At 45.7% G+C, this 25,463-nt stretch overlaps 1 pseudogene; it reads right to left on the minus strand.

Annotated features, from left to right (window-relative positions):
* Window positions 1–2,647: 2,647 nt before the first annotated feature.
* Window positions 2,648–25,463, minus strand: part of LOC115087529 — a 42,537-nt pseudogene continuing 19,721 nt past the window's right edge.

Genomic DNA, 25,463 nt, shown 5'->3' on the forward strand with positions numbered 1-25,463 from the left:
AAGAATGAATGTGTTAGTATGTGTGTGTGAGGGAGAGAGAAAAGTTTGTGCGGCACTACCTCCCCTAATGCACAATAATCTCAGGATGATCGAAAATCAAAAGATCCCAGGTATGGAAAGCAGGAGAATTTTAAAATCCTCATTAGTTTTAATTATTGGGTGTAATCTGATGTTTCTATTGTTTTTACATTAAAAAAAAAATTTTAGAACATTATTTAATTATTGGATGTTTTACTCATCAGATGTTTTGAAATTTTTTTGGTGTTTTGGGAAATTTATAACATTTTTTAATTATTGAATTTTTATTCCTCAGAGGTTTTGAAATATTTTATTGGTGTTTGGGAAATATTAGAACGAATGTATGCAAGTATTTTTTTAATTAGATGTTCATCAGCTGTTTTGGCATTTATCTTTTTATTAGCATGGTTTTAATATGAATGATGTTTTATATCTCCACTTTTATTGCTTGATGTTTTGAGAGGAATGATGATGTTTCAGGTTTTCCATTGTTGCACTGCATAACACAGTTGGGCTTGTGGTTTCCAATTCAGTTTTTTGTTGGAACATTTCTATTCTTTATTAGGTGCGGATCTGTTTGTGTTTTAAAGGTCCAGTTCTTGTGTAACTTTAATTCTTGCTGTGAAAATTATGGCACTTAATATCACTGGCTTTTACAGCATTATGGTTATCTCTTCCTCATTTCTATTTTGAACAGAAGTTTGCTCTTTATTAATTTCACTTGCATACAGAAAGCGGTTTTGATTGTTCTTGCAGAAATTATTTTTCATTCACGTATTTTATTGTAACTGCTATTTGTAGATAAGGTGTTTATTTTAAGGGACTAGCTAATTTTCCCTCTAAGGTTTGGGTTGCTGTGAGAATAAATTTGACAGGTCTTTTTTGCATCAAAGAAGGTAGTGCTCACAGGGTAATGTAGGAGGGTGCACTGTGTTCTAGGGCACCTGACAGCAGCAAAGTTTCTGGTGCACTGCCAGCTTCAGCAGTCACCCTACGCCCCTGTCCTAAGGTTATTAGGATGGCTAGTAGGAGTAGATACTGCATGTGGGGAGCCCTTCGTATAAGGGTTAGGTATTGTGTGGTTATTTTCCTAAAGGATTAAAAGTTTATTCTATTTCTCATAATGGGGGAAATTCTGGACTGGAGTATGATTCAAGGAGGGCACTGGTAGGAATGTGCTTGTCTGGTGAGTGGCAAGTCTGACTGTTGTCGAATGGCTGTGAAAGTTGTGAGCGGTATAAAACGAGCAGGTGCACATGTGTCAGAGGCTGTCCGTCTGAGGAAGGAGTCAGAATGGAGATTCTGCAGGGACCATGCCAAGGGAAGTAGAGAATAAACAGCCTAGTACTTCACCCAGAAGTGCTATCAAGGACCTCAGTAGTGGATGGTATTTGAAAGGGAGACCAGTATGGGGAACAAGAAAGTGACCAGAGGAGTGCCAGGGGGTTTCCAGTGGCCTAGAGGTGGACAGAAGTGCAAGAGGGTGGATTGCAAGTTCTTGCTGACTAACACAAAGTTTGGAATTTGGATGCAGAGACTGTGCTGGGGGGGGGGGGGGGGGCTGGCTGGATCTGAAAGGAAGTTTGCAGCTGGTTATTTCAGTGCAGGGCTCAAAACGACACTGTGCCCAACAGACCGGAGGGGGACAGGCCCAGGAGCTGCCTCTGTGTGTAGAGACTGGATTGTGAACTGACTCTGAAAAGTGAGACCTGAATGCTTGAGAAGAAAGGGAAGAAGTATGGATTTGGACTTATACTGTGTTGGGGGAGGGGGGGGGGTGCTGGCTGGACCTAGGGACGGGGCGGGGGTAGTTTACAACTGGTTATTTCAGCACAAGGGCTGGGGACTGACACTGTGCCCCAAAGGACCGGGGGATGTACAGGCCCTGATGCCGTTCCTAAAGTGTGATGCCTGGATGTGAGCTGCTTCTGAAGCCTGCGTAGAATGGTGACTTCTATAACAGAGGAGAAATACCATCAGGATCCCTTTAATGTCCTATAAAGAAGAGACTGTTTGAGAGAGGCTACGTGCTGTGACAAGTGAGAGAGGCTGCCCAGAAGTGCAGTGCTGGAGGATGAGCTGGAGCCAAAGAGGTTCTGGATTACAAGTGAAAGAAGTGGGAAATGTGATTTCGATGATCTTACCAAGATGACGACTGAAGTGAATAAGGAGCTGGACTGTGATTTCAAGAAACTGTTTTTCTACATTTACCTTTGAAGTGTTACAATAAATAATGTATTTTTTGGAGCAGAAGGTTGACGTGTGAACATTGGAGTTTATGGACTGCGTTTGGGAGTGTCTTCAGCCAGTTTGGCCTTACAGGGAAACCTGTAAGACTGAGTATACCTCACCCTGGGAGAGCCAGACTAAAGCTCCCCAAGGCTGGGAAGGTGGACCCCCTTGGTACAGGGATTACATATTTATAACCATCCCCAGATAACTTGGAAACCTAACCGGCAATATTCAAACTTATCCATGTTATCTGGGAAGGTAATTAGAAGATCTTCAGCAGGACATTTATCCTACTAAATATTATTATTATTATTTTTTTAATAAATTGACCTCCCAGGATCTTCATCCAGATTTGCAGGTACTACCAGGAGAAGTGCCCGGAGACTGTTTTCCATACCAGGGTATGCAGAATTGCTATTAACCGAGACTGTGATTTCTTGCAATTTTATTTTCTGTACTGACTGTTCACTAAACCACAGTGTAGTCTTCCATGAGCTCTACCTGTAATCAAGTTTTACCAGTAAAGGATTTTATTTTCAACAATAATTACAGTGATTATAATATAATATAATTACAGTGATGGTGTGTGTGTCTTTTTTCAACTAGATTGTTACAGAAGATCTCCAGCAAACCCTTAGGGGCCTTGAAAAAACTTAATCCTTTCCCCATGTATGGGAAGAAACCGGGAGCATGGGAGCTGCAAATGGCCCATGACCTCCCATGTGAACCCCCGTGACTGAAGAGGAGTTGGGGGCGGGGTGTACATATGAATCAAGTTTCCTGCACAGTTATCGGCGCAATGAAAAGACATCAGCACACGGAAGGAATGAGCAAAAAACCTAAGTATGATAGAAACGTATTCCATGAACAGCTCCCAGAGAGAGTCGCAAGAGTCCCACATGCCAAAGAAATGCGTCGACGTGCATTCTGTTCATTCATCCTGTTCGGCCACAGCGTTAGGAGCGGCGTTCTGCTACTGGTGCTGACAGGTTTATCAGGAAGTCTGTCACCGCCGTTGGCAGGTAGGAGAGGGGGATGTAGAAGAGTTTGGCGTCCCAGCCGGGGGAGTAGCGGGTGCGGGGGTGCACCGCAGTCAGAGCGTGCTCCATGCAGTCCGTCACCAGGGAGGTCTTTGAGTTGCTCCCCTTTATGAGCTCAACTAAATTATTGCAGTCTGCAAAAATCCAAGGAAGGGGGGAAATGATGTGAGAAATGAAGCCAGTGATGCACCTTCAGATCATTCTGTCTTTTCACACTTATCTCAGTTGTCAGTATGCTGTACTATAATGCTATTAACGCTCTCTCCATACCATGACCTGCCTAATCCAACACCTTCTCTCTGTTCTGAATATATTTTACCCATCTCCTGAACATCACTGTTGCGGTTCTGGCCGCGAGCACACCGCGGCCAGGCCCTTACCTCCGGGCTCCTGGACCTGCTCCCGCTTCCAGAGGCCTGGTTTGCGGCCTGTTTGGCGGCGTCCCCACTGGGGCTGCGCCGCTGCGAGGTCTCCCATGGATGCCCGGCTCTTAGGCGCGCGCGCGCTACTTGGGTGCTTTCTAGGCCGTTTCCCACCAGTGGTGACTCCGCCCACTCCTGAACGTCAGACGCCGCGGCCTTGATAAGCCGGCCGCGGCCATCCAGTCCTTGCCTTGCAACGGGTTAGCCCTCCCAATTTCCTGTTGCGCTGTGCCCCGGATGACTCACTTTGCTTCGTCGCTCCCTTCCTGCTACAATACCTGCCTGGTTCCCTGCCTGCCTGCTACAGTACCTGCTTGGTTCCTGCTTGCTTGCTACAGTTCCTGCCTGGTTCCTGCCTGCCTGCTACAGTTCCTGCCTGGTTCCAGTACCCGAGTCCTGCTACAGTTCCTGCCTGGTTCCAGTAGCCCGAGCCCTGCTACACTTTCTGCCTGGGTCAGAACCCGAGCCCCGTTACAAGTACGTATCTACTGTCCTAGTCTGGTTCCAGTTCCCCGTCCTGATCAACAACCCGCCTGAAGTCCAGCGGCCCGGGCCCCTACGGGCTCCTCTCGGGGGGGCTTTGGCTTCCAAGGGTGAAGCCACCTAAGTCCCAGCGGTTTGGGCTCCTACGGGCTCCGCCGGGGGAGTCCAGCTTCCAGGGAAAGAGCATCTACACATCCTGCTGAACATACTGCCTCCTGGCCTGCTATTCAATAGAGACATTGACCACCTTTCCCAGTCTCCAGCAGGTCGGCCCAAGGGTCCACTAAACAGAGACTCCCATAACAATCACTTCATGCATCTGATGAAGTGGACACTGTCCTGGAAAGCTCTTGCTTCAATAAATTGGTTAGTCTATAAGGTGCCACCTGACTCCTGCCATTTTTGATGCGCAATCAATTTCTTATCAAGGGGGTTCTTACCAGCTCTGCTTCCCTCGGCAAAAGGTCTGCTTTCCCTCTTTAAAATAATTTGACAATGGGCTCTTGGAAGCACCTTATCCACTCCCACTTCCAGATCTCAGATAATCTATTATGAAAGCAAGCAAGTGTATTTTGTATGGTAACCATGCTCAAAAGAACAGCTGCTCAGGCCCCCTGCTGTCTTCTGATTGGTCACTGAGACTGAGTTTGGGTGAAATGCATGAATTCTGTTATGGTGACTCTCCCCCAGGCTCCTGCATGGATAAGTGCATCCAAGCACTCATGCATCATCGTTGGTGCAATCCGTGGGCAGACACACCCAAAGCAAGCCACCAGCCATCGCCAATCTCTTAGAAAATACCAGTCAGAGCAAATTTTGGCACATTTCACCCCCCTTATTTGAGGAAGCTCAGTGACGTTCCTGGCAAGACCAACAATAGTTTCAGGCAGATACCACCGAACAGCAACTCCTGTGCATCGTGCAGCATTGGTGGATAGAGGGCCACACTAGGCACCGCCTTTCACCGGGGCTGTGTACCTCTCCACAAAAATGGCAGCGAGCAGGACAGGAACAGATTCCGATGGCACGCAAGCTCTCCGCATACCTTGCTACTCTGCACTCTCGGGACTTTACCAAGTGGTACACCGCTGCCTCGGGGGCCTCGCTCTCTCTCTTGCCTTTTCAGGTCACAGTCTGGAACCGGTTACTCGCTCCCGCAGGGCCCACGTCAAGGGCTCGCCTATCAGGAATTTTTAGGGCCCCATACAGCAAGCAGACAGCAGACCGGCAACAGCTCGCGCTTTGCCGGCCGCATACTGTCATGACGCTGGAGGCGGTGACGTCACAGCCGCGTCAGACAGGAACTGCTGGCAGGACAGAGGCGCTGCGGACGAGTCTCTGTCTGCGTTGCTCTGTAAATCAATGCGATGTGTTGTCTAAAAGACACGCCATATCAATTGATTCTCTCCCTTCTCTGGGGCCCGCACCCAGGGCCGGCTCCAGGTTTCAGTAGGCCCTGGGCGACAGACTGTCGGAGAGAGCCTCAGTGGGCCTCTTTGCCATGAACTAATACATCCCCAAGCGCACCTGCCGACCTGGCGGCTGCGGCGGGCCCCATAGTGGCAGTAGATCCTGGGGCCCCATACTGCAGGCCCAAGAATACTGCCCTGATGGCGGCCCTGGCCCACGTTCCCGGACCTGCTCCTGAATACCACTTCTGCCAGGAAGTCACCCGCTGCCTACAACAACCAGTGAGTTTACCATCTCTCTCTCTCAGAGCTTTCCCTGGAACCAGGTACTCGCTCCTCGAGGGCCTACTTCATTCCAGCTCCTGGGCTGTTCTAAGAGACTAACAGTGTGAGTGTACCATCAGGTTCTTTTCCTGAACTCTGCGTACTCTGCCTACTCACTATCTCAGTTTCTCTACAGCTCAGTTATCCATGATCGCTGTTCCAGTGCCTGAGGGACTACAGCCCAGCCGGGCATTCCAGCTCACTACTGCCACCTCTGGTGGTTCTCAAGAACTGTCTAATAAAAGAACTAGTGTGTGTCTGTCTCCCAACTCTGAGCCTGACCGGTGGTCCCCTCTCGGGATCTTCCCTCCGGGGCGTGGTCATCTGCCACACGGCCCAAGGATCCACCCACAACTATCACAAATAATAACAAGCAGCCACTGTCATAACAAGGAAAAAGGGAAAAGTTTCAAATATAGGGCAATCTTCTCCCTCTCTGCCCCACAATAACTTAAGAAGTCCCGCGGGCCATTCTCTTGACACCCCCAGAAACGCTTTTGGGAGGCACAGGCTCCCTGTGCCGGTTTTTGTTTTCAGTTTTTATGTGCCGCCTGCCCCTTCCCTTCCATCTCATCCTCGCACTAACAATAGTCATAGATACCCCCAACCCCCCCCCCCCCCAGTACCCTTATTTTTTGTTTGCCAGGACCCTGAGGCCCCTTGCTCCTGGCTAGAATTTAGCTGGATAAGGGCTGAATATAGCCCAGCTATGCCATTCAGATGATAACTGTTAGGTTATCTGTCTGAATGTGCTTTTGAATATTGACCTCATGGATTCTTTGACAGGAAGATGGCTCTGCATTCTTGCCTCAGAACTGAGCAGATTTGCCTTGCAGGCTTTCCTTCTGCCAATACCTTCTATGTTTCTGCACTACCAAGAGGAGCTAGTAAGCTGGAAATAATTTACCGACCCAGTGAAAAGAACACCGAGTGGCATCGCTGACTTATTTATAATATGGTAGTTAATAAATGGGTACCCTGCAAAGCAGAAGCTGACAAGTCTGTCAAGGGTCCTTTCATAAATATAAATTCTAGAACAAACAGAGTTCTCACGGGGTTTTCAAAAAATCCTTGGCCGTAGTTTTCCCTGATCTCCGTCGGCACCCACCCGGTTCCACACCTGCTGGCACTTATCCCAAAAGACCTGGATGCTGAGAATGGGGGTCTTGAAGAATCCCGGCTCAATGATGGAGACTTTCACGCCAAAGGAATGAAGATCATGCCTGGACAGGAGACAAAACAAGCCTGGCTTGAATAACTACGAACCATTCAGTGTGAATCTTTTTTTATTACTATTTTTGATCTGGCAGTTTCCTCTTGCTCCTTCCAGCAAGGGCCGGTGCAAGGGTCTGTTGTGCCCTAGGCAAACCAATATAACACTGCCCCCCCTCTGACAGTGGGAAATATAGAGTTATGATCACTCTCTTACAGTGCTTCCTCTCTCTTTCTCCTGCCAACCTTCACATTTTGAAAATGGAACCCCTTGCATACCCTGGTGATGCCGCCCTAGGCGACCGCCTAGTCCTACCTAATGGTTGCGCCAGCCCTGCTTCCAGGTCAGATCAGAAGCAGAGCTAGGATCCTGCAATGAGTCTTCATTTGCAACTACCCAGGGATTTTTTCCCTAATATACAACTCCTTCAGACTCTCCACCCCCCCCCCCCCCCAAAAAAAAAATGTCCCTATTCTGTTCATTGTAGCAACGGTCCTGGGCTGAGGACTATGTACCAAGGCTCCTTCTGGAATCCTGCAATCATGGACCCTGAATCCTGCCCCTAAGTGTCAACCCTTAAGCAATGGGGGGGGGGGGGGGGGTTGTGAACACTTCCTCTGCAGCAAAAACCCTGGCTATCCAGGAGTAAAGACCTGACCTGGGAAATTGAACTCTGGTCCTCTGAATGAAACTGGAGATATATAAGACCTATCTAAAATGATGCACTCAGTCCTTTCCAAACAACATGGGTCCTTTCTTCAGGTGAGATTTTTTTTTTTTTTAAATTTCATGTTGTATAAATTAATTTATATGGAACCTTTTTTTCAGTAAGAACCAGTAAATAAGTCACAACGTGGCCATTTGCCTGTGTAGCGCCTGCTACAAATTTACCTAGTTCCCAGCATATGAGGGATTTTCACAGATTGGGGTCCTCCCCCTAGCTTTACCCATCCCTCTCTGGGGATGGGCTAGTTCAGTGGATATATATATTGTCCCTCTGAGCATGAACACAAAGGCTTGCCTGATCCACAGTAGACAGACCAGGAAGTGTGGGAGTGTTTCTTGCTTCACAGTGGCAGACAAGCAGTTTTGGAGGGATTAGCAGTTTCTGAGATTAGTTTTGGACCAGAAACCAGGAAGGAGGGTAAGAATCTCCCTTGCTGACAGGACTGGATCCAGGTGCTGGTCTGCCCCACGAACATTTGAAGTGGGGAGGGTTTGGGCCTGTTTTTGTGAATTTTGGCAAAAGACAATAAAGATCAAAGTGGGTCTGTTTTTTTGAGAAGGGGGTCCCTACTAGAATTTTCAGACCCTCAGAGGAGAGGGAATTACGGACACTGATCCAGAAGTACCACATAGGAGGAGAAAGGAGTGCAACATGGACAGGACACCTGCTGACTTTCTGGTTTTGATCGGCCTTATTCTCAGAGGCGATTCTATAATGAGGCAGGGTGAGGCGGCCGCTCATGTGGCAGAAATTTGAGGCGGCAAAAAAAATGGCCCCCCCCCCCCCCAATTCCCCTGCAGCGTCTGCCTCTGGTGAACCAATTAGGTGAGTGCACGTGCCACACATTTAAAAACAACAAAGCCGTGCAGCGTCCCATGTCACCGCAGCACGCAGGCTCTGCTAGTTTTTTCCGGCTCGTGCTATAGAGCTTCCCTATCCTGAAGGGCCGAAGCAAAGGCGCAGACTGCTCCAGGTGCTTCCCTTGCTGGTGCTGACCTGCTTCAATGCTGCTTATTTGCTGGTTCAGGGGTCTCTCCCCGTGGGATATTGCAAATAAGAAATGGGGAGGGGGAGGGGGGTTACACCTGCATGAATTTCAGTGGTCTCACTTTCTTAAATGTCTCAGCCCTGCAGACATGCATTGCTCCTAAATAATTCATCCCTACATTGTTCACTTCCATAAACTTCAATGCCATTCAGTTTTACAGTCTTCAGTAGCTTCATTCTATTAATAATGACAACCTAATCTCCCGGCTAGCTAATAGCTATGTTAAAACCTAGCTGAAACCTGCTAAAATTCCCCGGAGGCCCTGATTTATTGTCCTCCTCCCCAGTCTGTCCCCAGCACTATTCAGGCCTACCCTAGCACTTCATTCCCTTCTCATAAGAATATAAGATATGCCATACTGGGTCAGACCAAGGGTCCATCAAGCCCAGCATCCTCTTTCCAACAGTGGCCAATCCAAGTGAAAAATACCTGGCAAGTACCCAAACATTAAATAAATCTCAAACTACTATTGCTTATTAATTAATAACAGTTTATGGATTTTTCCTCTAGGAACTTATCCAAATCTTTTTTAAACAGAGATACACTAACTACTGTAACCATATCCTCTGGCAATGAATTCCAGAACTTAACTATGTGCTGCGAGAAAAAGAACTTGTCTTTGATTTGTTTTAAATGAGCTACTTGCCTAACTTCATGGGTGTGCCTCCTAGCCATTCTATTATCTGAAAGAGTAAATAACCCCAATTTACATTAACTTGTTCAGTCCTTTCATGATTTTTGTAGACTTCCTTAGTCGTCTCTTTTCCAAACTGAAACAGCCCTAACTTCCTTAGCCTTTCCTCATAGGGCAAGCAGTTCCATGCAACTTATCATTTTGGTTGCCCTGCGCTGCACTTTCTCCAGTGCAGCTATATTTTTTTTGAGGTGCGGTGACCAGAATTGCACAGAGTATTCAAGATGCGGTCCTCACCATGGAGTGATACAGAGGCATTACGACATCCATCGTTTTATTTGCCATTCCCTTCTAAATAATTCCTAACATTCTGTTTTGCCTTTTTGATCGCCAAGCACACTGAACCAACAATTTCAATGTATTATCCACTATGATGCCTAGATCTTTTTCCGGGTGGTAACTCCTAAGATAGAACCTAACATTGTGTAACTACAAGCAAGGGGTTATTTTTCCCCTGAATGCATCACTTTGCAGTTGTCGATGTTTAAATTTTCAATCTGCCATTGGAAGCCCAATTTTCCAGTCTTGCAAGGTCCTCCTGCAATTCATCACAATCCGCTGAGATTTACTTATTCTGTGAAAATGTTGCATCATCCACAAATTTGATAACCTCACTCGCCGTACTCCTTTCCAGATCATTTATAAATGTATTAAAAATCACCAGTCCAGAGTAAAGATCCCTGAGGCACTCCACTGTTTACCTTTTCCAATGTGAAAACAGACCTTTAATCCTATTCTCTGTTTCCTGTCTTTTAACCAGCTTGCAATCCACAAAAGGACATCTCCTTCTATCCCATGACATTTTGGTTTTCTTAGAAGCCTCTCATGCGGGACTTTGTTGAATGCCTTCTGAAAATCCAAACACACCACACATCTACCAGTTCACCTTTGTCCACATGTTTATTCACCCCTTCAAAAAAATGTAGGAGATTTGTGAGGCAAGACTTAACTTGAGTAAATCCATGCTGGCTGTGTCCCATTAAACCATGTCTATCTAAATGTTTTGTGACTTTATTCTTTATAACAGTTTCCACGATTCTTCCCAGCACTGAAGTCAGGCTTACAGGTCTATAGTTTCCCGGATCACCCCTGGAGCCTTTTATAAATATTGGGGTTACATTGACCATCTTCCAGTCTTCAGGTATAATGGATGATTTTAATGATAAGTTTATAAATTAATTGAAAATAGGTCTGAAATTTAATTTTTTAGTTCTTTCAGAAATCTGGACACTATACCTTCCAGTCCAGGTGATTTACTACTCTTCAGTTTGTCAATCTGGCTTACCACATCTTCCAGGTTCATGATTTGATTCAGTTCATCTGAATCATCACCCTTGAATGGGTATCTCCCCAACATGCTCTTCAGTAGACACTGAAGCCATTTAATCTTTCTGCAATGGGCTTATCTTCCCTAAGTGCTTCTTTAAACTCCTCAACTCCCTTGCAGGCTTTCTGCTTCAGATATATTGTTTAAAGTTTTATTGGTGAGTTTTTGCCTCTACGGCCACTTCTTTTCAAAATCTCTCTTAGCCCTGTCTTATCAATGTCTTACGTTAGTTTTTATTGTGAGTTTTTGCCTCTAACGGCCAACTTCTTTTCAAAATCTCTCTTAGCCCGGTCCTTATCAATGTCTTATGTTAGTTTTTATTGTGAGTTTTTGCCTCTAACGGCCAACTTCTTTCAAAATCTCTCTTAGCCTGTCTTATCAATGTCTTACGTTAACGTGCCAATGCTTAAGCTTTATCCTATTTTCTTCTGATGGATCCTTCTTCCAATTTTTGAATGAAGATCTTTTGGCTAAAATAGCCTCTTTCACCTCCCCTTTTAGCCGTGCTGGCAATCGTTTGACCTTCCTTCCACTTTTCTTAATGCGTGGAATACATTTGGACTATGCTTCTTGGGTGGTATTTTTTAACAGTGTCCATGCCTGATGCACACATTTTACCTTTGTAGCTGCACCTTTCAATTTTTTTTTAACTATTTTTCTCATTTTATCAAAGTTTCCCTTTTGAAAGTTTAGTGCTAGAGCCATGGATTTACTTACTGTCCTCCTTGATGTGGATGAGTGGCGCTGTATGGAGGTTATATCTAGGGGTGTGCATTCGTTTTGAACTTAAATGTAAAACGCAACTTTTTTTTTTTTTAACTTAAAAAAGTGATGAGGCGAAAACGATCGGATTTCCAACTTATTCAACATAGCTATGTTGAATACATTGGAAATCGCGATTGTTGATCCTAAATAAAAATTTAAACCCCTCACCCTCCTTAATCCCCCCCCCCCCCAAGACTTACCAAAACTCCCTGGTGGTACAGCAGGGAGTCAGGACGCCATTTCTGAACTCCTTTGGCCAGCTTGGGGGGGCCTCCTGACCCCCCCAAGCTGGCCAAAAGTTCCTTTTGGGTGCAATGAGGGTCCCGGAGCGAACGCGCGGGGAATCACGTGACGCCGCGTCACTCCGACGTGACACCGACGTCACGTGCTCCTCGCAAAGGAGTTCAGAAATGGCGTCCTGACTCCCTGCTGTACCACCAGGGAGTTTTGGTAAGTCTTGGGGGGGGGATTAAGGAGGGGTGAGGGGTTTAAATTTTTATTTGCACGTATGGACATAGACTCAACTTATGGAATTCTCCATATGTCCATAGTGACCGAAATTGACCCCCCCCCCTTTCGACTTATGGACTTATGAACATAAACTTTTGGTCTGCACATCTCTAGTTATATCAGTGTATGGAAAGGGGGGTGTTGGATATGGGTAGAGAGCTGGGGTAGGAGTGTGGAGGGTGTATGTATGCATGGGGAGTGTAAATGTGGGGGGGTGAGGGGGGCACGGAGGATATGTGCGTGTGAGCGTGTGTACGTGCGAGCATGTGTGAGTGGCTGTGGGTGTTTAAGTGGATATGCATGAGTAAGTGAGGTGGGGTTTGGATGGCTGGATAGCTGGAGGACCTGTGGGGAGAGTGTACATGTTTGTAGGAAGGGAGATCACACTGTGATCTAATGGCATACTGCAGCTAGCCAGTTTTTCAGACTGACTCCTCTTATGTCACCCATTGTTGCTTGCAGTGCACCTGTTTCATTTGGAAGTGCAGGTGGTGTGCGCCACAGTATTGTCAGCATTGCAACTTGACAGACCCCACTCTGTTGCATGCAATATTTTTAGGGGGGCTCGAGCAGCTGGAGTGGGGCATACATATATGCCTTCTACTGCCCCTTATGTCCCACTGTCTCTGGGCCTCAGGAACTGGTGGAGTGTGCCATGTGCGCTGGCACACACATGGTTCCTCCACCAGCCACCCACTCTATTGTGCCCTCCAGCTTCCCCTTTAGCTGGCGCTGTCGGGGGCCAGTCAGGTGCACGCCACCAGCCATCTGCTTTCTTCTCCTTCCAAACACCTTCTGCCATAGCTGGGACTGCAGAGGTGCTCATATGCATTAGCACACACACACACGCGCATCCCTCCGCTCCCCTGTGACAGACAACATTCAGTGAAGCCAAGCGCATTATATACAGTCTATAGGTACATGGATGGTTCCAGTCTTTTCTGAAAGGCAAATCACTGAAAGCAAAGGCGGGTGATGTCCTTTTGTTTTCCATGGAACTAAAATATGAAGCACCACGGGGCTTTGTTCTTTCACTCCCACTATTCAACATCTACATCCAACCCTTAAACCACATCAGACAGGTCTTGCATGCCATTTCTATGTGGAAGACATACATAACATATCCACCGTAGACTAGGTCAATCTCATACAGAAGGCCCTGTACAAACTGAATACCTGCCTACAGGACGGCCATAGCTGGATGACAAAGAACATGCTCTGTCTCAACCCAGCCAAAACAGAACTGCTTTGGATTACCCAACTAACCATCAAACCTCCCCCCCCCCCCGCCCCCCGCCCCCCTGAACTCACTGTTAAAGGCAAATCTCTACCTATCCACAAAAAGGCTAAAAGCCTAGGTGTAACTGTAGATTCTCTCTGACCATGCAAACAGAAAAATCCACAGAGGTCAAATCATCCTTCCTACAGCTACGTAACATCTGAAATCTCAGACAGTATCTACCAAGGGAAGATCTGGCAACAGTGATGTTCGCTCATATCTTCACAAGACTTGGCTATTGTAACTCACTATATTCAGACCTGCAAGAAACAAAAGTTCATCGCCTTCAGCTTATCCTAAGCATAGCAGCATGCCTACTGCTGAGTCTGAAACTCTCCGATCCCATCAACCCTAGACTACACAGTCCACATTGGCTGCCGGTTGTCAATAAAGTTGAGTTCATAGTTCTCTCCCTGGTCTTCAAGGCACTTAACAATACGAACCCAATGTATTTTAGAGACCGGCTGAACTTAAACACTTCAAACAAATTACTCTGCACAAGAGATCCGCCTGCACGTCACACCCACGACTCAGGCCAAATCGAAACTAATAAATGAGCTTTATCCTGCCCTTACTCCAAACTGTGGAGTGCCATCTCAAAGGAAATTAGAGCCATCAAGAATCACTTAGGTTTCTGGAAACACTGCAAGGCATGGCTCTTTGCATCTGCCTGTTCAGATATTGTCTCAAAAAACAGCGAGCCTTCAACACTACACTGACCCCCCTGTCTAGAACTGTTCCCGAACAGATTTTAACTACTACACTCTGAAACTATTTTTTTTTTAATTTACAAAAAGTGAAACTTTTAAACGGAAAACATTTAAAAGTGCCCCCACCCACACTAATTCTACACTTCCAAGTACCCCTTCATCTTTGTCAATTCCCCCATCAACATAAGCAATCCCCCTTCATGCATTACAGTACCCTGGTCTGACCACTCCCTGATTCAGACCAAACTCTCACTCCCGCAAATGTCCCCCAACACGCCCCATCAGCCCATTTCTTTTAAATTTCGTAAACCATGCGCTATAGATACCATCTCACAAGCATGCGCTGACATAGACAGCCAAATTGACGTCTCATCCCCAGACAATGCCATCTCTACCTGGCTCAACCTCATCCTCAGCATTGCTGACAAACACTGCCCTCTTACAACGAAAACTATCAACCCAAACCGTAGAAACAAAAAACCCTGGTATACGCCTGAACTTAGGAATCTTAAAATCCAACTCAGAACAGCTGAGAGGTCATGGCGCAAATACCAATCCCCCGCAACTAAAACATTATACTACCAACGAATGCATGAATATAGAAATTCCATCCTCCAGACTAAACGTAATTACTATGCTAAAAAAATACATGGTATGCAATATAACCCTAAGGCCCTATTCACCATTGTTGCGGACCTCACTTCTCCTGCCCTCACACAACGACCTGCTAATCCCTCTAAAAATCGCTGCAATGAATTAGCACAATTTTTCAAAAACAAGGTCTCATCCATCACTGCACAATTTTCACATAATAACATCAATATCTGTCTGCCCACCATCAACTCTCCAGTCTCCCTCTCATCTTTTGACTCTTCATCCTCTCTTGAAGTACAAAACATCCTTAAAAAATTAAAACCTTCATCCCATCCCTCCGAAACCATCCCCACTAAACTCCTGCTAGCTATCCCCGAGGTGATTGCCAAACCTCTCTCAAATATCCTTAACTGTTCCCTAGAGCATGGCACAGTCCCTAATGTTCTCAAACAAGCAGTAGTAAAACCGCTACTCAAAAAACCCAATCTTGACCCCGACACTTTATCTAATTACAGACCTGTCTCTAACCTTCCCCTCCTAGCTAAAGTTCTTGAAAAAATTGTCAACTTCACGTCTCTCTCCGATCACCTGGAACAAAACAACATTCTCCCATCTACACAACACGGTTTCAGAAAGCACTTAAGTACTGAAACCCTGCTGCTCTCCCTACACGATACCCTCATTAGAGGAACCGACTCAGGTACCTCTTATCTTATTGCCATGCTCGACATCTCAGCGGCATTTGACACAGTCAATCACGATGTCCTCCTCAACATCCTCAGTAATATCGGGATCACTGGCAATGCCCTATCCTGGATACGATCGTATCTCCAGGATCGCCTTTTCACTGTATTAGCAGATAACAATGAATCTGACCCCATCAATCTTCCCCAAGGTGTTCCCCAAGGTTCCTCCCTCTCCTCCACCCTCTTTAATATATACATGCTTCCCCTCACTACCCTCCTCACTAACCTCCACATCAAGCATTTCATTTATGCCGACAATGTGCAACTCATTTTCCCATTCTCTGACTCTCTACATACTGCTCTTCTTAAATGGGAAGCCTGTCTTTCCTCTATCAACAAATTACTAAATGACATGCAACTAGCTCTAAATCCCAGCAAGACTGAACTCTTAATCATATCTAATAGGCCACCGCTCCCAGACATCCCACCTGCATACTCTTCCACATCTTTCCCATCACACGTTCGCAACCTTGGTGTTCTTATTGATAACCATCTTACTTTCAAACCCTTCATTAAATCTATCATCAAGGAATGCTATTTTAAGCTCCAAACCATAAAAAAACTCAGACCACTGCTACACTTTTCTGATTTCCGCACTGTACTCCAGTCTATCATTTTATCTAAGATAGACTATTGTAATGCACTCTTTCTAGGCATTCCTGCCACCCATACCAAACCCTTACAACTACTACAAAACGCTGCCGCAAGGATACTATCAAATTCAAAAAAAAGAGATCACATCACCCCCACTCTTATCAAACTTCATTGGCTCCCTATACACTCTCGAATTCTTTATAAAGCCCTTTCCATCATCCACAAAAGTCTGTTGAACTCTAACCTCAATTGGATTAACCCCCCACTCCTCCCCCGTACCTCGAATAGACCCACACGTACAGCCCTTCAAGGCACCCTACGTGCCCAACCCATCAAATCTTTCAAATTATCTTCTACCATAAGCAGAGCTTTCTCTCTTGCTGGCCCCTCCATATGGAACTCCCTGCCTCCCGATATACGCCTGGAAACATACACACCCACTTTCAAAAAAAAACTGAAAACATGGCTCTTCCAGCAAGCTTACTACATATCACCCTCCATTACATAAACCCTCACTGATTAACTAAGAATTGATTAAATAACGAATTTGATACATGACTAGGAATCTTTTTCTCGGAATATGTCTTATGCCCACCGATTTTGTACTTTGACTCGGCTACTTATGTCCTTAGATAGTGTATATAGTTTTGATTTTGCTGTATCTATTTATTGATTTCACGGACGTTGCCCGGCATAGTCAGCCCTATACCCCATCCCTGTTTTAGCCTCCTTGTTCTCAGTTACATGTAAGGGCACTGCCCAAAAGTTAACCTGTTTTTCAATGTTATATGTAAGGGTTCTGCCCAATTGTTCCTGTTTAACTGTAAACCGATGCGATGTGTAAACGGTTATCGGTATAAAAGAAACTTTAAATAAATAATAAATAAATCCTCTGCCTGCCCCAAACCTAAATAACTTAGCTGATAACCATAACATAGGTAGCGATATTATCTGTATTGAATTATGCTGTGCTTAAACGTATTGATGATATCATCTGTACCGCTGTCATTCGTATTGATTTATGTTGTACACTGCACATAGCACAAGTTTGATGTGGTGGTATATAAAAACAATCAGTAAATTTCCCTTTATGTTATATCTTTTTATTGAGTTTCATACAATTACATAGTACCACCATAAAACAGTAAAATGATACAGAAACAACTTGGAACCCTGTGGCCTAAACGGTACATAAGAACATTGAGGGGGGTAGCCAAAGCACCTTAGTTCTAAGGAACATGCTTCAGAAACACACATGAACACGCAAAGAAATACGACATTAGATTGCGAAGTGTGAAATGGTATCCACAGATGCCATTTGGCTAATTGACAGTAAACAAAAACAGACCCACAACTGAAAATGGGAAAATTATCGTCCAGCACGGCTTGATTAACAGATCGCACCCCAACCAGAGGGGCCCACAAGGTACCAGTTTATCGAACAAAGTGGTAAGTAACACATCAGGTATCTGTAAACATAACAATCATAACAGAAACCCACCCTAATCCCCCCTCCCATCCCCCCTCAAATTCACAGCAAGTGTTGAAATAATATAAAAACGTGGAGTTAAGATTAAGGTAATGGCAGTGTGCTAGGGAAATCTCCAAGAGGACAAAGCATAGCATCAGAAATAAGCTAGGCAGTAGGGACCCAGAACCCACGCATAGGGAAGGACCCGCACCAAGGGACCGGCACTCCGTTTCACAAAAGAGAAAGCAGGTATTAATCATCTAAGCAAAGGAAATTCTATGGCAGTATACCGGTAGTCATGAAGGACCCTTGAGCGTGATAGGTCAGGAAAGGTTGCCAGAAAGCCCAGGCAGACCTTTTTCGACTCTCACTGTGTTGGGAAGCCGTCATCTGCTCAAAGGTAGCTAGTTTAATCATTTTTTGCACCCAATGGTTGTAATGTGGAGGGGTAGTCGACGTCCAAGCCGCCAGAATAACCTGCTTAGCTAGCAAGCCTGCTTTATCAACCATTTGAGCAGAAGTGGGTGAGAGAGTAATGGGTGCAAACAATTCGCTTCCTAGAAGCCACAGTGTGGGCTGCAATGGTAAGTCAACCTGTAGTAACTTAGAACAGTGGGTTTGAATAGTAGACCAGAAAGTTTGTATCTGTGCACAGGACCAAAAACTGTGAAAGTAGGTTCCATTTTCCAGACCACATTTGAGACACAGTGGGGACGGACTGATCCCTATACGAAAGGCCTGCTCAGTCGTGCAATACAGTTTCCAAATAAATTTGAGTTGCATTTCTCTGAGTGTCACATTCTCAGATAAAGTCTTAATGTGAAGCAAATAGGTTTTAACGGTTTCTGGGGTTATGTGCATACTTCGGTCAGTTTTCCAACGGTCACTAATAGCCTGTCTAGTGTTGGGGGGCAAATGACCTCTTAGCAACCTGGAAAAAGTAGAACTGGAAACCCTGCCAGAATACGCAATGCCCAACAGCGTCCCGGCCCTATGCCTGTGTACCGCTGATACCCTTTTTGTGCCCAGGGAGCCAATATAGTGCCGTAACTGTAAGTAGGCATAGAAATCGTGTCTCGGTATATGATAAATATCTTGTAGGTCTGAAAAACTATAGAGTTGATCAGATTCAGGCATCATTACCTGAGAGAACAGTCGAAGACCCCGAGCCGCCCAATTTATGAAGACAGAGTGGCCTTGCCCTGGGGGGAAATGAGGGTAATCGCTAATGGGTACCAGCAAAGTATCCGATTGTGGCAACCCCAGCAGCTTACAAAAGTGCACCCATGCTTTCCTGCCAGATTGTACCAGGAGATATTTTTTATACTCCATGGAGAGGATATTCGCGTCAATCTGTAACATCGCAGCCAGTGAAACGCTTGGTAGGCAAGCTTGCAAAAAAGCTGTCGGTGAGAAATATTCCGTGCCCAGTAACCAGTCCCTGATATGGCGTAACATACAGACTAAATTATACCTACGGAAATCCGGGCACGCCAGACCTCCCTCTCCAAGAGGAGAAGTCAGATGAGTGAGTGCTAGTCTGGATCTTTTGCCTTTCCATAAGAACAATTGAATCGCCCTGTGTATTTGTGATAAATCATGACGTGTGAGCCAAATGGGCAGCATTTGGAGTAAGTATACCCATTTCGGGAGTTCCATCATCTTCAGCAGTTGGACCCGGCCTGTTAGTGAGAGGGGGAGACCTTGCCACTGTTGTAATCGTTGCTTAGACTTTTTAAGCATGGGTAGTACATTTAAGCTATATATGAGATCCAACCTGTGAGAGATCAGGACCCCCAGGTATTTGATGGGACCCGAGGCCCATTTAAGCGGAAAAAGTGGGCCCCAAGACTGCTGAAGATTTCCGTAAACGGCCAAGGCTTCGGACTTATCTTTGTTAATTTTAAGGCCTGAGAAGCTACCATAGGAGAGTTGGTGGGACAGCACCCTTGGCAGACCTTGCTGGGGCTTCGTGAGAAAGATCAGGATATCGTCAGCAAAAGCAGCAGTTTTGAAGACATTGCCTCTGCACTCGAGACCGGGAATCAGCGGGTCTGCATTAATCTTTCTCAACAGGGGGTCAATCGCTAGTAGATACAGAAGAGGCGAGAGAGGGCAGCCTTGCCGTACCCCCCTTTGTGGTGTAAACGCTTGGGAGATATGCCCATTCGCTAGAATGTGCGAGGTAGGTTGTTTATATAGGAGTGAAATATAAGATAGTATAGGTCCTGTAAAGCCATATCTGTGTAAAACCGAAAATAAATATTCCCAAGAGACCCTGTCAAAAGCCTTTTCTGAGTCGAAACTCACAGCCATTGCAGGGATGGAGTGCATCTGACAATATTGGATAGCTGTGAGCAGTTTAGCAATATGGGTGCTGGAGGAGCGGCCCTTAACAAAACCAACCTGAGGTAAAGAAATAAGGTCCGGCATAACCCTACTCAGCCTGCACGCCAATAAGTTGGCCAGCAACTTGAGGTCACAATTCAGGAGAGAGATGGGACTATAAGATGCTGGAAAACCTGGGTCTTTTCCTGGTTTGGGGAGCACCGTAATATAGGCTTTATTGAAATCAGCAGGGAAGGAATCAAGAGATAAGGCATTGCAATAAAAGGATTGCAAGGCAGCAACTATCTCCGGTCCCAGCATTTTGAAAAAATCATATGCAAATCCGTCCGGGCCAGGTGCCTTTCCGGACTTACTTTTTGTTATGACAGATAAAATTTCCGAGGGAGTAATAGGGGCATTTAACCGCTCACGTTGAGGGTCGGTGAGCGTGGGGAGGTGGAGAGATCGAAAAAAACCATTTCCTCCTCAGGGCCACCCATTCGATCCTCAGTGTAAAGGTGTTTGTAAAACTGCTGCAATACATCCACTATCTTTTCACCACCCTGTACCCAAGCATCTTCTGGTGATTTCAATTTTTCAATGAAAGTTTTGGATTGCCTAACTCGGACCAGGTTTGCCAGTGTCTTCCCTGCCTTATTTCCAAAGCGGAAAAAGGAGTGTTCTTTATAATGCAGAAACTTAACAGCTCTTTGGTGAATCAGAGCTTGCAACTTTCCCAGAGTATCATGATATTGTACCCATTGTGCTTGAGTAGGAGTGCGGGATAGAAGTATTTTTTCTCGTTTGAGTTGTTTATCTAAGAGTAATATGTCTGCATTCAAAACCTTATTCCTGTGACGAAGAAAGGAGATAATTTCCCCTCTCATAACAGTCTTGCCTGTTTGCCAGAATAATGCTGGATTGTCCCTGTGTTGTGAATTAAACTCCTGGAATTGCGCCCATTTAACCTTGAGATATTCCTGAAAAGATTTATCATCTTTCATGTAGGAGGGGAATTTCCACCACGTGGACGTAGGAACCGTGGTATCCCAGTTAATATCTACCCAAATTAAGGCATGGTCTGACACTCCCGGGGTGCCTATCTCGGCAGAGACAATAAAGGGAAACAGACGCTCAGGACCCAGTATGTAGTCAATTCGGGACAGTGTACGGTGGGCTTTAGACACATGGGTGTAGTCCCTTTCCTCAAGGTGAAGTACCCTCCAATAATCCAACAAGCTTAAGAGTTGCACACCCGAGAGATACTAGTCTTTGAAAAGGCACAGCGTGATGTAAGCTTAGGACTAGAGCGATCCCGAGAGGGGTCGTGGACGGTATTAAAGTCTCCCACTAAAAGTAACTCTCCCTCCCGATGAGTAGTGAGAAGGTTGATTATATTAGTGAAAAATAAGGTGGAGGGGGAGTTCGGGCCATAAATATTAGCTATCGTTATGTCTTTCCCACTTAGCTTGCCTATTATAACAATGAATCTGCCTTCAGGGTCTACAATTTCATGTTTTAATTGAAAGGAAAGGTTCTTGTGTAAAAGGATGGCCACACCGGCTTTTTTCCCAACAGCGGGTGAATAGAAGCATTGGCCTATCCAATCTCTCTTCAGTTTCACACTCTCAATGGCAGTTAAATGCGTTTCTTGTAAACAGGCAATATGGACCTTCGACTTCTTAAGGTATTGTATAACTTTGGTACGTTTGATGGGGTGACCTAGCCCATTAACATTAAGACTCGCTAGCTTTACCCCTGGTCTAGCCATTGGTATTTACAAGAGAAAATATGTAATGTGAATATCCAGAGAGGAATGAAGGGCTCCCCAGCCTGAGCCCTCCATCGGAAGCAGAAAACCAAGTGGGATCCATAGTCGTCCTCAGAGACCTCCCCCTGCCATGGAAATGGGGTGTTGTGCACAATGACTCCATATACAGAAAAAATTACTATGCTGTGAAAATGAACTCAGTCCCCATAACCCCCCCATCCCTCCCTTTTCCCATCCCTTCGCTTACCAAAACGCCACATTCACCCCCCGGGCTCACCCGGGCCGTAAATGTGTGGGGGGGTACGCTAAGGATGCGACGCGCCCCGCCCTCCCCATAGAGCCATAAGAGCTATACTCAGAAAATTTAAAAGTTTAAACCGCCACTAATAAACAATGAAACAAACTGTAAAATTGAACGTTAGTTCTCAATCAGTTCCACTTAGGCCACCACCGCATTAAATGCGCAAGTCCACGAACCAGCAAACCTGTAGGCTAGCTCTGAAGTCCTTCCTGCGCGAGAATGTCCGTAGGTAAGGGACAGCCAGTCCGGTCCAAAAGCGGTGCGCACAGAAAGGCAACAAGGGAAAATCCCCGATAAGAGTCGTCCCCGGAGCTGTCTGTCGGTGGTCCCACCAAACAAAGAGGACGCTTGCCCACCTCGTGCTTCAAATCGTATCCGGAAAGCCGGTCTCTGGGGAATGGCTGGATGACGTGGTCCCTTAAAACGGTTGGTAACAGGCAGCCTTTTAAGTCCAGGGGCACAGTTATAGGGCGGCTATCAGTGGACCAGTAGAGAAACAAACTTAGTGAGGTCCCGGAACCTCAGGGGCCGATGGTAGCAACATAGGTCTTAGCTTGAGCCACTTCTGTGAAAACGTGGTCCTGGCCGCCATGTTTGAAACGTAGAGTCGCCGGGTAAACAAGCTGAACCCGAATATTCTTATTATATAAATCGGTACATATGGGGCTGAACAACTTCCTTTTCTGAGCCAGAGCCGCCGAGAAGAGACGTATCTCCACTCCTTTATATTTCAGGACTGATTGGTTTCTGTAGGCCTGCAAGATTTTTTGTTTTTGAGCCTAGTTAAGTATTTTAGCAATAATGAGCCGAGGACGCTGATCTCCGTCTCTCCGTCGCCCCAGTCTGTGCGCCCTTTCAATGTGGAAGGAGGGCCCTAAGTCCGTTAGTCCCAAGGCCTCGGGCAGCCAGCTTTCGAGCGTCCCCTCCAGGTTCTGTTCCCCTGCCTCTTCCGGGAAACCCGCCAGACGTATGTTGTTGCGGCGAGCCCTATTCTCAAGGTCGTCAATTTTATCAGCTTGGCTGAGGACGACTTGTTCCAGTTCTTTTAGTTTGTTCTGAGCGATGAGCTGGTCATCCTCCGCTGCGGAGACCCTCTCTTCCACCGCTATAATCCGCGGTATGACTTCGGAAAAAGAATCTTTTAATTCTTTAAATTGCGTGGCAGTTCATTAAATCTACCGTCCAAGGCTGCGACCACCGCATTGGTAACCGTGGTAGTGAGGTCATTTACCGGGGTGGTAGACGCCAGGGAGCCCGGCGTTGCCGGCCGGGTGGGCCCGTCCGCCATCTTGGAACCCACGAGATTAGGTTTATCCTTCTTCCCCCCTTTCAGAGGCATGGTGGACGTCCCTTTCAGCATAAAGTGGTCAATAGACATTAGTTCGTATGTATCTTCTAGTGAAGAGAGCGATCATTAGCGTGAAGGCGGAGATTTTGAAGGATACAGGGAGGGCGAGGCACAGAGCTCAGGGCAGAAGCGTCTGCTCGGCGTCACCGCATCACGTGACCCCGTAAATTTCCCTTTAAAATATAAAATATAACTTACTTCCCTACATAAATCACCTTCAAAGAATTCAATTGCATCACCCTCACATCTTTCACCTCCATACACCTAAATATCCCTTTTCCAAGTCATTCACCTCTATAGCTTTCAATGTTATCTTACAAATCTCTTCCTCATGTCACTCAATATTATGGACTGCCGTAACATCAGACTCATTAATTATCTCTTCCCTGTTTCGCTTGCCTCCATAGTCTTCAATAGTATCACCTTCTTAAATAACGCTTCCTCACATTATTCACCTTTGTAGACTGAAGGTTCAATGGAAGAGATAAATTCCAAAATTTGATATCACTTACGGTGGCAAAATTCCTTACATGGGCCGTGCTGAGGAGATCACCCAGCTGTCAACTGTACAAGCTAGACTGCCTGCAGGATCTCACTTCTCCTTTTCTTCTTACCTGAGAACTGTATGATGCCATGTAGAAGGACCTAGGTTCAATTCCTGGGCCTGGTTTTTAACTCCCCAGGTTGACCGGGCTGGGGATGCTGCAGAGGCAGCATTCACAGCCCCTGAAAGGGAAGGAGTCGTAGTCATCATGCAATAATATCTAATGACCAGATTTCATTTCCTGCTCTTCTCCTCTATCCTGTTGTATAGTCTTCCTCCATCCCCTATTTTCTCCTTAATTTGCTTTGTCCATTTCCTCCCCAGCATCTGTTTCTCTGTAATGTACCTGAGGCTGTCGGAAAAAGCTTCCACCCCATATTTGGAGATGCAGTAGCCCCCTCCACAGAGGACTATCCTGCCAGCTATGCTGGAGACATTGACGATCCGGCCCTTGGCTTTTCGGATGAGGGGAAGCAGGCTGAGTGTCACATCAATCACCCCCACCAGGTTCACATTTAGCACCTTTACGAAATCATCCTTGGTCAGCCACTCGTTGGGGGAAACTGGGTGTATAATCCCGGCATTGTTCACCAGGCCCCAAAGACCTGAGGAGAGAGGAGACAGCTGTGAGTGTTTAATTTCCTCTGGTGCTATTCTTCAGTCCATGTCACATGAATGAATCCATTGCACATACTTGGTATCACTTTTCACCTAGCAGGGCTTTTATGTAGCGGTGTCTTAAGTATTTTTCAGTTATAGGATAGCACATGGCACACCCTAAATGAGTGTAGTTAGGAAAAATAGTCAAATTGAAAAGGTAAACATATTTGAGAAGAACAAACAAGCATTTATCAAGGTCTTTTCCTCTGCATTTTCCACAGATTTTATGTTTCTGTTCTACTTCTCCTCAATGCATGTACGTACATTTACCAGCATAACAATCTGGCTTTCAAATTCAACCTAGGTGGATACCTTATACTTGAAAATACTCCTTGCTCTGTCTTCTTTCAAGTACACAAGCAACTTTGCAGTGAGAGCCTTAGTAATAATTTTCCCCAGGGAGGGTCATTTTCCAACACCTTGCATAATTTATGCTGCAAATAACTTACACCAGTTTACAAAGCGAATTTATGCACATTCAGTCGGCTTTGAAAATTATCCCACTGCAGCCACCCTGCACAAGTTACACCTGCTATTTGGTGTATGCAAAATTTCCCTGAAAATGTACACGCATATGGTTGCATTTTAAAAAGTATGCACCTAAGTGCAAGCCCCTCCCCCAACACCATCCCCAGGAATGCCTCCAATCAGTCCAGAGTACATAGGTACATAAAGTTACCCTCATATTGAGAAGGTAATTGAAAAAAATTGAAAAAAAAACCACAGTTTTATGCATATGGTAAAAGTCCATTTGAGGGTAATTTTGGAACTGTGCATGCTGTGGTAAAGTCTGCATGTACCCTTTTTGTGTAGCATTTACCCCGCATTTTGAAAGCAAACTTACGTGCAGGAGTTTGCTTTGAACATTTGCGCATAGGTGGCCTGGAATGCGCATAAACTCGAAC

The sequence above is a fragment of the Rhinatrema bivittatum genome, chromosome 3 (assembly GCF_901001135.1).
Source record: "Rhinatrema bivittatum chromosome 3, aRhiBiv1.1, whole genome shotgun sequence".
In the NCBI taxonomy this organism is placed as follows: Eukaryota; Metazoa; Chordata; class Amphibia; order Gymnophiona; family Rhinatrematidae; genus Rhinatrema; species Rhinatrema bivittatum.